Source organism: Pleurodeles waltl, chromosome 3_1, assembly GCF_031143425.1.
Source record: "Pleurodeles waltl isolate 20211129_DDA chromosome 3_1, aPleWal1.hap1.20221129, whole genome shotgun sequence".
NCBI classification, from domain to species: domain Eukaryota; kingdom Metazoa; phylum Chordata; class Amphibia; order Caudata; family Salamandridae; genus Pleurodeles; species Pleurodeles waltl.
This window is the reverse complement of record NC_090440.1, coordinates 231,896,809-231,910,818: the sequence shown is the minus strand read 5'-3', so window position 1 is coordinate 231,910,818 and position 14,010 is coordinate 231,896,809. Positions and strand designations below refer to the sequence as shown.

General features: G+C 46.3%; 1 long non-coding RNA gene across 1 annotated transcript in view; it reads left to right on the top strand.

The window, feature by feature from the left end:
- The first annotated feature begins 1,441 nt into the window (after positions 1 to 1,441).
- Positions 1,442 to 14,010, top strand: part of LOC138283187 (uncharacterized) — a 122,717-nt gene continuing 110,148 nt past the window's right edge. Inside the window, exons 1-2 of the long non-coding RNA XR_011201117.1 lie at positions 1,442 to 1,604; positions 6,221 to 6,361. This is a non-coding gene — a long non-coding RNA (uncharacterized lncRNA). The remainder of the gene's footprint in view (positions 1,605 to 6,220; positions 6,362 to 14,010) is intronic.

Below are 14,010 nucleotides of genomic sequence, written 5' to 3'. Positions count from 1 at the left end.
AAGGCGGTATATGCCATGTTTGTTAGCCAATATCAAGGAAATTGCCTTGATACGTATCAGAATACGGAACATCATGGTTTTAGATCTCCATTGGAGCTAGGCAGATACATAGAAATGTTGATAATCCTGATCTCTACAGGTTTGGCCTAATGTTTTGGGGACAAAAGAATTAGAGCTCTGTAAAGTTGTCCCCACAGTTTCAAGCTTCCTAGTTTCCCGCTTTGTATTTTCTTTTAGGTTTGCTTATGCAATCCCTTAGGAAGTGTCCTTTTTTACCACAATACAGGCAGAGATCCATTTCTGTGCATCACTGTCTTTCTTTCTTCATTAAAGGCCCTCTAATGCTGCCTATTTGCATAGGTTCTACTCCATCCAGAACTTTACTAGCATCTGGCTTCCTTTCTCTGACAACCAATACTTTAGATTCTGAATGCCCTCAATCAGATCATCTCTCAGATAGTCGATGGTCTAATTTAACCACTAAGGCCCATATTTATACTTTTTTTGCGTCACATTTGTGTAATTGATTGACCCAAAAGTGGCACAAACTTAGAAAATACAATTACAAATACAATTATTTAGCAATGGGGGAAAGGGGAGTTTGAGAGACAAGACACAGCTTTGGTTCCTAGGACCTTCCTTGGACGACTGCTGCCTGGAATACTCTGCGCGTCACTCCTGAGAGGACGAGATTTAAGATAAATGTTTTGAATGTATTGATCTCCCAGAAGACACCCTGGTTGCTCCCCTTTCGCTGCCTATCTCTAGATTGTCAAGAGATGGCTATGGCAAGGATAATAACAGACAGGAACCCCTGGATCTGGATAATCTGCAGGTATGTATATGAGTAGTAAATTGTTAGTCTGTCTATAGCAGATATGAGAAACAAACATTTACTAAAATAACATGAAAGACGCTACATAGCACAATGTATACCTTAAAGTGCCTTGTACCTATGTACTGATGTCTTGTAGGAAATACAAATAGATTACCACAGACATAAATAAAACTTAGACATATGCCATCAATCTCTATAGGGTAATGCACAGTGAAAACCTTCAACGTTCAGGGAATCAGGTTACAATAACCTGGTAAGTTGAAATCAATCACCAGACACATATTATGCTACATTACTATCAAACACATAGACTTTAATTCATGGCAATTACAGTCTTGCCAAAACTGTATTAGAACGTATTGCATGCAGTTAATATAAGCATATACGTATATCTTATACAATGTCAGCAAATCACTTTATTATGGCCACAACTCTAGTGTAAAATTGTATGCATCCATGTAGCTGCAGAGAGTGTTATCAGTACAGTGCCAGCATACAGAACAAAGCTTGTCAGAACTTGCAGAATAAAAAAAGCTTCCCAATACAGATAAGTCACGCTAGTGCGCGCAAGCACAGGGCCCGCCTTCAGAGTTTACAATTTCTTTGTTTCTGCTTTTCTTTTCAGCTCTCATTGATGAGCTATTTTGCTGTTGAAAGTTATGCGGGTGAGGATGAGGTATGCTGCGATTGAAGAAAATATGAGCAAGGAAGTGGATGAAGCTGCCGGAGGACCACAGCCACGAACGCCGAAGAAGAAATGAGTCAGGTGAGAAACTCCGGATGCAAGTGCGGTGGAAGACTGGAACGACAAGCGTCCCTTCTGGCTTCCTCAGCATCTAAATAGTCTGCCTAAACAATATGGCCTCTATCCCGTGATACCAGACGGGACGTCAGCTCTCTGTTTAGATTGTTTATGTCTTCCCTGTAAAGGCAGGAATGACAACCTGGGTCTGTAAATTAAATGCTACTAGTGGGCCTGCAGCATTTATTGTGTCACCCACCTTTTAAACATTTCTCAGGCCTCCCGTTGCAGCCTGTGTGTACAGTTTAACCTGCCATTGCAACTTGGCAAAATAAGCCTTTTACCAAGCCTAAACCTTCCTTTTTCACACATATAAGTCACCACTATAGTATGCCTTAAATAGCCCATACAGCAGGATGCAGTGTTTTTAAAAGTTGGAGATGTACTTTTAACTGTGTCTTGGTAGTAAGAAAATCTTACATTTGGTTCTCAGTACTGCAAGGCCTGTCTCCCCGATAGGATAACATTGGATTACCTTATTACGTTTAATAAGTGATAACTTTCAATTAGGAGCAGGTAGGAATGTTGAGTCTAGTGTCTAAAGAATTATAATTTAAAATCTTCTTTATTGGAAAAGTTAGATTTTAAGTCACAATTCTGAAAATGCCACTTTTAAAAAGTTGTCATTTTCTTGTCCCAACCATTTGGTGCCTGCAGCCTGTATCCTGGGTTACTTGACCAGGTGCAACTGGCAGTTGGTCTTTGCTAATTGCTCCCATACAGTGTTGGCAGGATGGCCATCTGTGACTTGATAGGGAGGAGGAGTTTTAACATACCACACCTGCACATCACAAAGCCTCTGCCTGAGAGCAATCATAAAGAGTTTGACACTAGACTTTTGTGCCCCAGATAAGCTGGAGCCGGGGCTGGGAAGAAGGAAATTTCAAACACCTCTGGGGGTGGAAGCCTCTAGAACCTTCTCTAACTTCATGGCTGGCACCAAGTATAAGTATTGGACCCTCAGATCCATCTCTTAAAAAAACGCCTGGATCTGTTGAAGACTTGGAAGGACTGCTGTGCTGCTCTGCAAGAAGGACTGCTACTTTGCTGCCCTGCTGTCTACGTTGGAAGGTCTGAACCTGCATCTTGAACCTAGGACCTCCAAAGTGACTCCACAGGCTAGCTGGCTGGCCTCCTGATCAGAGCCTCATGGACATAAAAAAGCTCCAACCACCTTGAACCCAGCACCTGGACTCTATCTGTTGTGAATCTTGCCCCCAAGTGGTGCCGTCCCAGTCCTTTACCCTTGAAAGTTGGTCTGAAGGTGCTCTGCCAGCTCAGCTGTGGTCTTTTGTGCAGAAGCGACACAGCCCTGCATCGAAACTGCCACTGAGAGATGCATTCCTGATGCCTGATATCACATTTCAGCACCTGGGAACCACAGTTGTACGACATCCTCAGTGTCAGACTTCACATCACAAGCCTCTGTCGACAGCACCTTTGACAAAGACGCAATACACTGCATCACAACCACAGCGCCTTGGAACCATCGCTGCGTGATGCATCCTCGACCCAGGACTTCACATCGCAAGCCATCATCAATGGCATCCTCGGTAATGATGCAGGACCTCGTATTGCAGTCCCAAAGCTTCCTTAGAACTGCTGCTGCACGAGGCATCCTCAGTGGGCCTAACATGGTCCCTGTATTAGGTCTGTTCACTTGTCGCAGTTGGCCTGAAGTTGTGACTATGTATTGGTCTGAAGCGACCAGATACCGACAGCTGGTGCTTTGTGCTTTCAGGCACTATTTTCACTTAAATCTTGAAAATTGCATACCACCAGTTCTAATGATTGGATTTTTGTTATTTTGGCCTAAAATTATTTATTACATTTTACTTCAGTTTTCTAAATTGGTGTGGGATTTTTCTTGTATTGCATTTCCATATTACTGTTTGAAGTGCTGCATAAATACTTTATACATTGCCTCTAATAGTATTTCTCTTATGGGCACAGAAAACAAGATACAAGGGCCTGGAGAGGTCCTGGAGGCTCACCTCCGATGAGGACAGCAAGCTCAAATACAAATCAGCACTGAGAAATTATCCCGGTTACTGCCGAACTGCCCGGGCCACTTTCTATTTCGAGCAAATCACATCAGCCCAACACTGTCCCAAAACCCTTTTTAGAGTGGTTAAGCAACTCTCTGACACCAAAAAGGTTTCACCTGAGCCTGTATTGTCCCAGCCTCAGTGTGAGAAACTGGTGTTTTTCTTTGTTGAAAAGGTGTCAGATAGCCTACAATCATGGAATGTGGGCTGGAGTGACATTTCCTGGTCAAACAACAGCCTACCACCTCCTGCCATTGAGGACTTGAACATCCCAGCCACCTCACAAGATCTCCAGAAATTGGAAGGTTGAGCCACTATTAACCTGCCCTTATTTTTGTTACTGCTGCAAATAGTGAAGTCTTGTCCCCCTATAGATCCTTTATCCCTGCCAAGCCAAGCTCTTTAGGTGTGGATATATTGCAGCTATCAGTGGGACTCCTCAATTCCTCCTAACAGGAGTGGTATATCCCATTGGCATGGAAACATGCAATGGTTGTGCCCCTCCTAAAAATCCAATTTGTACCCTTCAATATGGTTTAATTATAGACCAATTTCAATGCTTCTCATCATGTCCAATATCATGGATAAAAACTTGCCATTTTTGTGGAGTTCCAAAATTACCTTCACCCCTTTCAATCTGGTTTCAGAGCTGGACACAGCACTGAATCTTTCCTGCTAGGAGTCACTGAACACCTTAGATGGCTCCAGGATGAAGGTGAGACGGCCACGCTGATCTTACTCGAGCTCAGCATGGCCTTTGATAGTGTGCATCATGCTATTCTCGTAGAGAGGTTAGCTATTCTAGGTCTCCAAGGGACAGCACCGGCCTGGATGACATCCTTTTTAAAGGATTGCTCCTGCCAGGTTACTTCAGTCAGTACCTCTTCCAAACGGCATGCCCTTACCTCAGGGGTTCTCCAAGGTTCCACCCTAAGCCCAGCATAATTTAACATCTATGTACACCCATTGGCTGACTTGGTTGAAAGCTGCAGTCTCACCTTATTTTCATATGCTGATGACACGCAAATCTAATTCTCCTGTCATCTGGTCAAGACCACAGTCCTGAGGCCTTGAACTCCTGCCTGGTCCAGGTTGCCATGTGAAAAAAACAACAACTCACTCAAAGTTAATGGAGACAAGACAGAGGTACTGTGGTTGGGAAAAATCTGGCACTTTGGGGCCTACAGTTTTGGCCAGTAACCTTGGGTGCTCTGCCGGCCCTATCCTCCAAGGTTAAAAACCTTGGCTTCCTGCTGTATGATAAATTGTCCATGAAGTCATGACTGGATTTCTCAACTTCCAAAACAACAGAGATAGCTGAAGTCAGAGGAATAGAGGAGAAGGTCTGAGTGATGACAGGGACTTCAGAAGTACCTAAGGTGGAAAAAGAGCCAGGGACTTCAGCAGAGGAAACCATGATCTCCATTGGCAGTACGGCAGCACAAGAATCAGATCTCTCTTCCCCTCCTGGAACTTGAATAGTACCCTCTGTATTAACGGGATGGGAGGAAAAGCTTAGAAAAGTTGATCCAACCATTTCAACACCAATGCCTCCAATCTCCAGGCTTGCTCCTCTGGAAACATTCTGCAGAATTTGTGAAGTGCAGTATTATTCTTTGATGCAAACAGATCCAGATAAAGGGCCTGATTCTGACCCTGGCGGCCGGTGACCGTCAGGGTCACCGGCCACGGGAGCACCGCCGACAGACCGGCGGTGCTCCGAAGGGCATTCTGACCGCGGCGGTTCAGAGAGGACGAGATTTAAGATAAATGTTTTGAATGTATTGATCTCCCAGAAGACACCCTGGTTGCTCCCCTTTCGCTGCCTATCTCTAGATTGTCAAGAGATGGCTATGGCAAGGATAATAACAGACAGGAACCCCTGGATCTGGATAATCTGCAGGTATGTATATGAGTAGTAAATTGTTAGTCTGTCTATAGCAGATATGAGAAACAAACATTTACTAAAATAACATGAAAGACGCTACATAGCACAATGTATACCTTAAAGTGCCTTGTACCTATGTACTGATGTCTTGTAGGAAATACAAATAGATTACCACAGACATAAATAAAACTTAGACATATGCCATCAATCTCTATAGGGTAATGCACAGTGAAAACCTTCAACGTTCAGGGAATCAGGTTACAATAACCTGGTAAGTTGAAATCAATCACCAGACACATATTATGCTACATTACTATCAAACACATAGACTTTAATTCATGGCAATTACAGTCTTGCCAAAACTGTATTAGAACGTATTGCATGCAGTTAATATAAGCATATACGTATATCTTATACAATGTCAGCAAATCACTTTATTATGGCCACAACTCTAGTGTAAAATTGTATGCATCCATGTAGCTGCAGAGAGTGTTATCAGTACAGTGCCAGCATACAGAACAAAGCTTGTCAGAACTTGCAGAATAAGAAAAAGCTTCCCAATACAGATAAGTCACGCTAGTGCGCGCAAGCACAGGTCCCGCCTTCAGAGTTTACAATTTCTTTGTTTCTGCTTTTCTTTTCAGCTCTCATTGATGAGCTATTTTGCTGTTGAAAGTTATGCGGGTGAGGATGAGGTATGCTGCGATTGAAGAAAATATGAGCAAGGAAGTGGATGAAGCTGCCGGAGGACCACAGCCACGAACGCCGAAGAAGAAATGAGTCAGGTGAGAAACTCCGGATGCAAGTGCGGTGGAAGACTGGAACGACAAGCGTCCCTTCTGGCTTCCTCAGCATCTAAATAGTCTGCCTAAACAATATGGCCTCTATCCCGTGATACCAGACGGGACGTCAGCTCTCTGTTTAGATTGTTTATGTCTTCCCTGTAAAGGCAGGAATGACAACCTGGGTCTGTAAATTAAATGCTACTAGTGGGCCTGCAGCATTTATTGTGTCACCCACCTTTTAAACATTTCTCAGGCCTCCCGTTGCAGCCTGTGTGTACAGTTTAACCTGCCATTGCAACTTGGCAAAATAAGCCTTTTACCAAGCCTAAACCTTCCTTTTTCACACATATAAGTCACCACTATAGTATGCCTTAAATAGCCCATACAGCAGGATGCAGTGTTTTTAAAAGTTGGAGATGTACTTTTAACTGTGTCTTGGTAGTAAGAAAATCTTACATTTGGTTCTCAGTACTGCAAGGCCTGTCTCCCCGATAGGATAACATTGGATTACCTTATTACGTTTAATAAGTGATAACTTTCAATTAGGAGCAGGTAGGAATGTTGAGTCTAGTGTCTAAAGAATTATTATTTAAAATCTTCTTTATTGGAAAAGTTAGATTTTAAGTCACAATTCTGAAAATGCCACTTTGAAAAAGTTGTCATTTTCTTGTCCCAACCATTTGGTGCCTGCAGCCTGTATCCTGGGTTACTTGACCAGGTGCAACTGGCAGTTGGTCTTTGCTAATTGCTCCCATACAGTGTTGGCAGGATGGCCATCTGTGACTTGATAGGGAGGAGGAGTTTTAACATACCACACCTGCACATCACAAAGCCTCTGCCTGAGAGCAATCATAAAGAGTTTGACACTAGACTTTTGTGCCCCAGATAAGCTGGAGCCGGGGCTGGGAAGAAGGAAATTTCAAACACCTCTGGGGGTGGAAGCCTCTAGAACCTTCTCTAACTTCATGGCTGGCACCAAGTATAAGTATTGGACCCTCAGATCCATCTCTTAAAAAAACGCCTGGATCTGTTGAAGACTTGGAAGGACTGCTGTGCTGCTCTGCAAGAAGGACTGCTACTTTGCTGCCCTGCTGTCTACGTTGGAAGGTCTGAACCTGCATCTTGAACCTAGGACCTCCAAAGTGACTCCACAGGCTAGCTGGCTGGCCTCCTGATCAGAGCCTCATGGACATAAAAAAGCTCCAACCACCTTGAACCCAGCACCTGGACTCTATCTGTTGTGAATCTTGCCCCCAAGTGGTGCCGTCCCAGTCCTTTACCCTTGAAAGTTGGTCTGAAGGTGCTCTGCCAGCTCAGCTGTGGTCTTTTGTGCAGAAGCGACACAGCCCTGCATCGAAACTGCCACTGAGAGATGCATTCCTGATGCCTGATATCACATTTCAGCACCTGGGAACCACAGTTGTACGACATCCTCAGTGTCAGACTTCACATCACAAGCCTCTGTCGACAGCACCTTTGACAAAGACGCAATACACTGCATCACAACCACAGCGCCTTGGAACCATCGCTGCGTGATGCATCCTCGACCCAGGACTTCACATCGCAAGCCATCATCAATGGCATCCTCGGTAATGATGCAGGACCTCGTATTGCAGTCCCAAAGCTTCCTTAGAACTGCTGCTGCACGATGCATCCTCAGTGGGCCTAACATGGTCCCTGTATTAGGTCTGTTCACTTGTCGCAGTTGGCCTGAAGTTGTGACTATGTATTGGTCTGAAGCGACCAGATACCGACAGCTGGTGCTTTGTGCTTTCAGGCACTATTTTCACTTAAATCTTGAAAATTGCATACCACCAGTTCTAATGATTGGATTTTTGTTATTTTGGCCTAAAATTATTTATTACATTTTACTTCAGTTTTCTAAATTGGTGTGGGATTTTTCTTGTATTGCATTTCCATATTACTGTTTGAAGTGCTGCATAAATACTTTATACATTGCCTCTAATAGTATTTCTCTTATGGGCACAGAAAACAAGATACAAGGGCCTGGAGAGGTCCTGGAGGCTCACCTCCGATGAGGACAGCAAGCTCAAATACAAATCAGCACTGAGAAATTATCCCGGTTACTGCCGAACTGCCCGGGCCACTTTCTATTTCGAGCAAATCACATCAGCCCAACACTGTCCCAAAACCCTTTTTAGAGTGGTTAAGCAACTCTCTGACACCAAAAAGGTTTCACCTGAGCCTGTATTGTCCCAGCCTCAGTGTGAGAAACTGGTGTTTTTCTTTGTTGAAAAGGTGTCAGATAGCCTACAATCATGGAATGTGGGCTGGAGTGACATTTCCTGGTCAAACAACAGCCTACCACCTCCTGCCATTGAGGACTTGAACATCCCAGCCACCTCACAAGATCTCCAGAAATTGGAAGGTTGAGCCACTATTAACCTGCCCTTATTTTTGTTACTGCTGCAAACAGTGAAGTCTTGTCCCCCTATAGATCCTTTATCCCTGCCAAGCCAAGCTCTTTAGGTGTGGATATATTGCAGCTATCAGTGGGACTCCTCAATTCCTCCTAACAGGAGTGGTATATCCCATTGGCATGGAAACATGCAATGGTTGTGCCCCTCCTAAAAATCCAATTTGTACCCTTCAATATGGTTTAATTATAGACCAATTTCAATGCTTCTCATCATGTCCAATATCATGGATAAAAACTTGCCATTTTTGTGGAGTTCCAAAATTACCTTCACCCCTTTCAATCTGGTTTCAGAGCTGGACACAGCACTGAATCTTTCCTGCTAGGAGTCACTGAACACCTTAGATGGCTCCAGGATGAAGGTGAGACGGCCACGCTGATCTTACTCGAGCTCAGCATGGCCTTTGATAGTGTGCATCATGCTATTCTCGTAGAGAGGTTAGTTATTCTAGGTCTCCAAGGGACAGCACCGGCCTGGATGACATCCTTTTTAAAGGATTGCTCCTGCCAGGTTACTTCAGTCAGTACCTCTTCCAAACGGCATGCCCTTACCTCAGGGGTTCTCCAAGGTTCCACCCTAAGCCCAGCATAATTTAACATCTATGTACACCCATTGGCTGACTTGGTTGAAAGCTGCAGTCTCACCTTATTTTCATATGCTGATGACACGCAAATCTAATTCTCCTGTCATCTGGTCAAGACCACAGTCCTGAGGCCTTGAACTCCTGCCTGGTCCAGGTTGCCATGTGAAAAAAACAACAACTCACTCAAAGTTAATGGAGACAAGACAGAGGTACTGTGGTTGGGAAAAATCTGGCACTTTGGGGCCTACAGTTTTGGCCAGTAACCTTGGGTGCTCTGCCGGCCCTATCCTCCAAGGTTAAAAACCTTGGCTTCCTGCTGTATGATAAATTGTCCATGAAGTCATGACTGGATTTCTCAACTTCCAAAACAACAGAGATAGCTGAAGTCAGAGGAATAGAGGAGAAGGTCTGAGTGATGACAGGGACTTCAGAAGTACCTAAGGTGGAAAAAGAGCCAGGGACTTCAGCAGAGGAAACCATGATCTCCATTGGCAGTACGGCAGCACAAGAATCAGATCTCTCTTCCCCTCCTGGAACTTGAATAGTACCCTCTGTATTAACGGGATGGGAGGAAAAGCTTAGAAAAGTTGATCCAACCATTTCAACACCAATGCCTCCAATCTCCAGGCTTGCTCCTCTGGAAACATTCTGCAGAATTTGTGAAGTGCAGTATTATTCTTTGATGCAAACAGATCCAGATAAAGGGCCTGATTCTGACCCTGGCGGCCGGTGACCGTCAGGGTCACCGGCCACGGGAGCACCGCGACAGACCGGCGGTGCTCCGAAGGGCATTCTGACCGCGGCGGTTCACCCGCCGGTTTACCGCTGCCCTTCTGAATCCTCCATGGCGGCGGAGCGCGCTCCGCCGCCTTGGGGATTCAGACACCCCCTACCGCCATCCTGTTCATGGCGGTAGGGGGTGCCGCGGGGCCCCTGGGGGCCCCTGCAGTGCCCATGCCATTGGCATGGGCACTGCAGGGGCCCCCGTAAGAGGGCCCCGCAAAGTATTTCAGTGTCTGCTATGCAGACACTGAAATACGCGACGGGTGCCACTGCACCCGTCGCACCTTCCCACTACGCCGGCTCAATTCTGAGCCGGCGTCCTCGTGGGAAGGTTGATTTGCCCTGGGCTGGCGGGCGGCCTTTTGGCCCAGGGCAAATCTCAGAATCACCGCAGCTGTCTTTTGACCGCGGTGCGGTGTTCTGACGGGGTTACTTTAAGTAAGAATGACCCCCAAAGTCTCTGTAAACTTTTGCATACACTTTAAAATGTCATGCTGGACAACGTTAGCTCCTGGGAACATGGGAACGTCTTGCTGAGATTGTAGGATAACACATTATCCTTCCTCTGGTCTGGATGGCTAACAGGTTTGACAAGTTCTGTTCTGCCTCAGTACCCAACTGAACTACAATTTTGTTGAGAGACTTGAAACAGGTGCTTCCTTGATGACTTATATAGGTACCTGCCACCGTGTTGTGTCTTTTGACTAATACATTCTTCCTCATTAGATGTTGAAACTATTTCAAGGCCATATGATCACCATTAGCTCCCTCCAGTTCGATGACTTGCGACACTCCAGAAATGACCATTAGCACTGACAGGACTTGTCCAGCAGTGTTGCACCCTAATCCAGACTGCTTACATCCATTATTAGTACTTCTGGTGAATCCTTTGCATCCTCATTCCTTTGGAAAGATTTTAGGAATACAACTACCAAAGAAGGCTGTGTCTGACCTTCGGGGACAGAGGAACCATCTTGTCTAGTTAATCCATCCAAGAGGACGAATGACTGTTGAGATGCCACAGAAGAGGACACAGGTGGAGCCTTGTCCACTGAACCCTATGAACAGTTGCTGTCATGTGGCCGTGCACTTCCAGCCAAAGCTTTGCAGGGGCCTGATCTCTGGATAGAACATAGAGAATCATTGAATTAAGATGCAAGGTCCTTTTTTCCTTGTTCTGAATTGGGCCCCATTGAACACCAGATCTCTGGAGATAGAAAGCTGACACTTGGGAATGTTCGGTAAAAGACCAACATGGGAGATAATTGCTTTTGTCTGTCCCCAAAACCACTGGATCTGTTCTATGTTTGCTACATGCATTAACCAGCCATCCAGGTAAGGGAATACAGGAATCCCAAAGAGATGAAGATGCACCACCATTTTTGTGAAGCCCCTTTGTAAGGAAATGCCTCCTTGCATGGTTACCCCCTGACTTTTGCCTTTGCTGATGCTAAGTTACGACTTGAAAGTGTGCTGAGACCCTGCTAACCAGGCCCCAGCACCAGTGTTCTTTCCCTAAACTGTACATTTGTTTCCACAATTGGCACAACCCTGGCACTGAGGTAAGTCCCTTGTAACTGGTACCCCTGGTACCAAGGGCCCTAATGCCAGAGAAGGTCTCTAAGGGCTGCAGCATGTCTTATGCCACCCTGGGGACCCCTCACTCAGCACATGCACACTGCCTCACAGCTTGTGTGTGCTGATGGGGAGAAAATGACTAAGTCGACATGGCACTCCCCTCAGAGTGCCATGCCTACCTCACACTGCCTGTAGCATAGGTAAGTCACCCCTCTAGCAGGCCTTACAGCCCTAAGGCAGGGTGCACTATACCACAGGTGAGGACATATGTGCATGAGCACTATGCCCCTACAGTGTCTAAGCAAAACCTTAGACATTGTAAGTGCAGGGTAGCCATAAGAGTATATGGTCTGGGAGTTGTCATACACAAACTCCACAGTTCCATAATGGCTACACTGAAAACTGGGAAGTTTGGTATCAAACTTCTCAGCACAATAAATGCACACTGATGCCAGTGTACAATTTATTGTAAAATACACTCAGAGGGCATCTTAGAGATGCCCCCTGAAAACATACCCGACTTCCAGTGTAGGCTGACTAGTTTCTGCCAGCCTGCAACACACCAGACATGTTGCTGGCCACATGGGGAGAGTGCCTTTGTCACTCTGTGGCCAGGAACAAAGCCTGTACTGGGTGGAGGAGCTTCTCACCTCCCCCTGCAGGACCTATAACACCTGGCGGTGAGCCTCAAAGGCTCACCCCTTTTGTTACAGCGCCACAGGGCATCCCAGCTGGTGGAGATGCCCGCCCCTCCAGCCACTGCCCCCACTTTTGGCGGCAAGGCTGAAGGAGATAATTAGAAAAACAAGGAGGAGCCACCCACCAGTCAGGACAGCCCCTAAGGTGTCCTGAGCTGAGGTGACCCTTACTTTTAGAAATCCTCCATCTTGTGAGTGGAGGATTCCCCCAATAGAATTAGGGATGTGCTCCCCTCCCCACAGGGAGGAGGCACAAAAAGGGTGTAACCACCCTTCAGGACAGTAGCCATTGGCTACTGCCCTCCCAGACCTAAACACACCCCTAAATTCAGTATTTAGGGGCTCCCCAGGACCTAGGAAACTAGATTCCTGCAACCTTAACAAGAAGAAGGACTGCTGACCTGAAGCCCTGCAGTGAAGATGGAGACGACAACTGCTTTGGCCCCAGCCCTACCGGCCTGTCTCCCAACTTCGAAGAAAACTGCAACAGCGACACATCCAACAGGGACCAGCGACCTCTGAAGCCTCAGAGGACTGCCCTGCAACCAAGGACCAAGAAACTCCAGTGAACAGAGGCCCTGTTCAACAACCTGCAACTGTCTTGCAACAAAGAAACAACTTTAAAGACTTTACGTTTCCCACAGGAAGCGTGAGACTTTCCACTCTGCACCCGACGCCCCCAGCTCAACCTGCAGAAAACCAACAGTTCAGGGAGGACTCCGCGGTGACTACGAGCCCGTGAATAGCCAGAGACGACCCCCCTGAGCCCCTGCAGCAACGCCTGCAGAGGAAATCCAGAGGCTCCCCCTAACCGCGACTGTAACAAGGCACCCGACGCCTGGAACCAACACAGCACCCGCAGCCCCCAGGACCTGAAGGAACCGAACTCCAGTGCAGGAGCGACCCCCAGGCGACCCTCTGCCTAGCCCAGATGGTGGCTACCCCGAGGACCCCCCCTGTGCCCGCCTGCATCGTTGAAGTGACCCCCGGGTCCCTCCATTACTTCCTATCTAAAACCTGACGCATGTTTGCACACTGCACCTGGCCACCCCTGTGCCGCTGAGGGTGTATTTTCTGTGCCTGCCTGTGTCCCCCCCCGGTGCCCTACAAAACCCCCCTGGTCTGCCCCCCCGAGGACGCGGGTACATACCTGCTGGTAGACTGGAGCCAGGGCACCCTTGTTCTCCATTGAAGCCTATGTGTTTTGGGCACCTCTTTGACCTCTGCACCTGACTGGCCCTGAGCTGCTGGTCTGGTTACTTTGGGGTTGCCTTGAACCCCAAACGGTGGGCAACCTATGCCCCAACTTTGAGACTTGTAAGTGTTTTACTTACCTGCAAAACTAACCTTTACTTACCTCCCCCCAAGAACTGTTGATTTTTGCAGTGTCCACTTTTAAAATAGCTTATTGCCATTTTTACAAAGACTGTACATGATATTGTGTTCATTCAAAGTTCCTAGAGTATCTAAGTGAAATACCTTTCATTTGAAGTATTACTTGTAAATCTTGAACCTGTGGTTCTTAAAATAAAGTAAGAAAATAAATTTTTCAATATAAAAACCTATTGG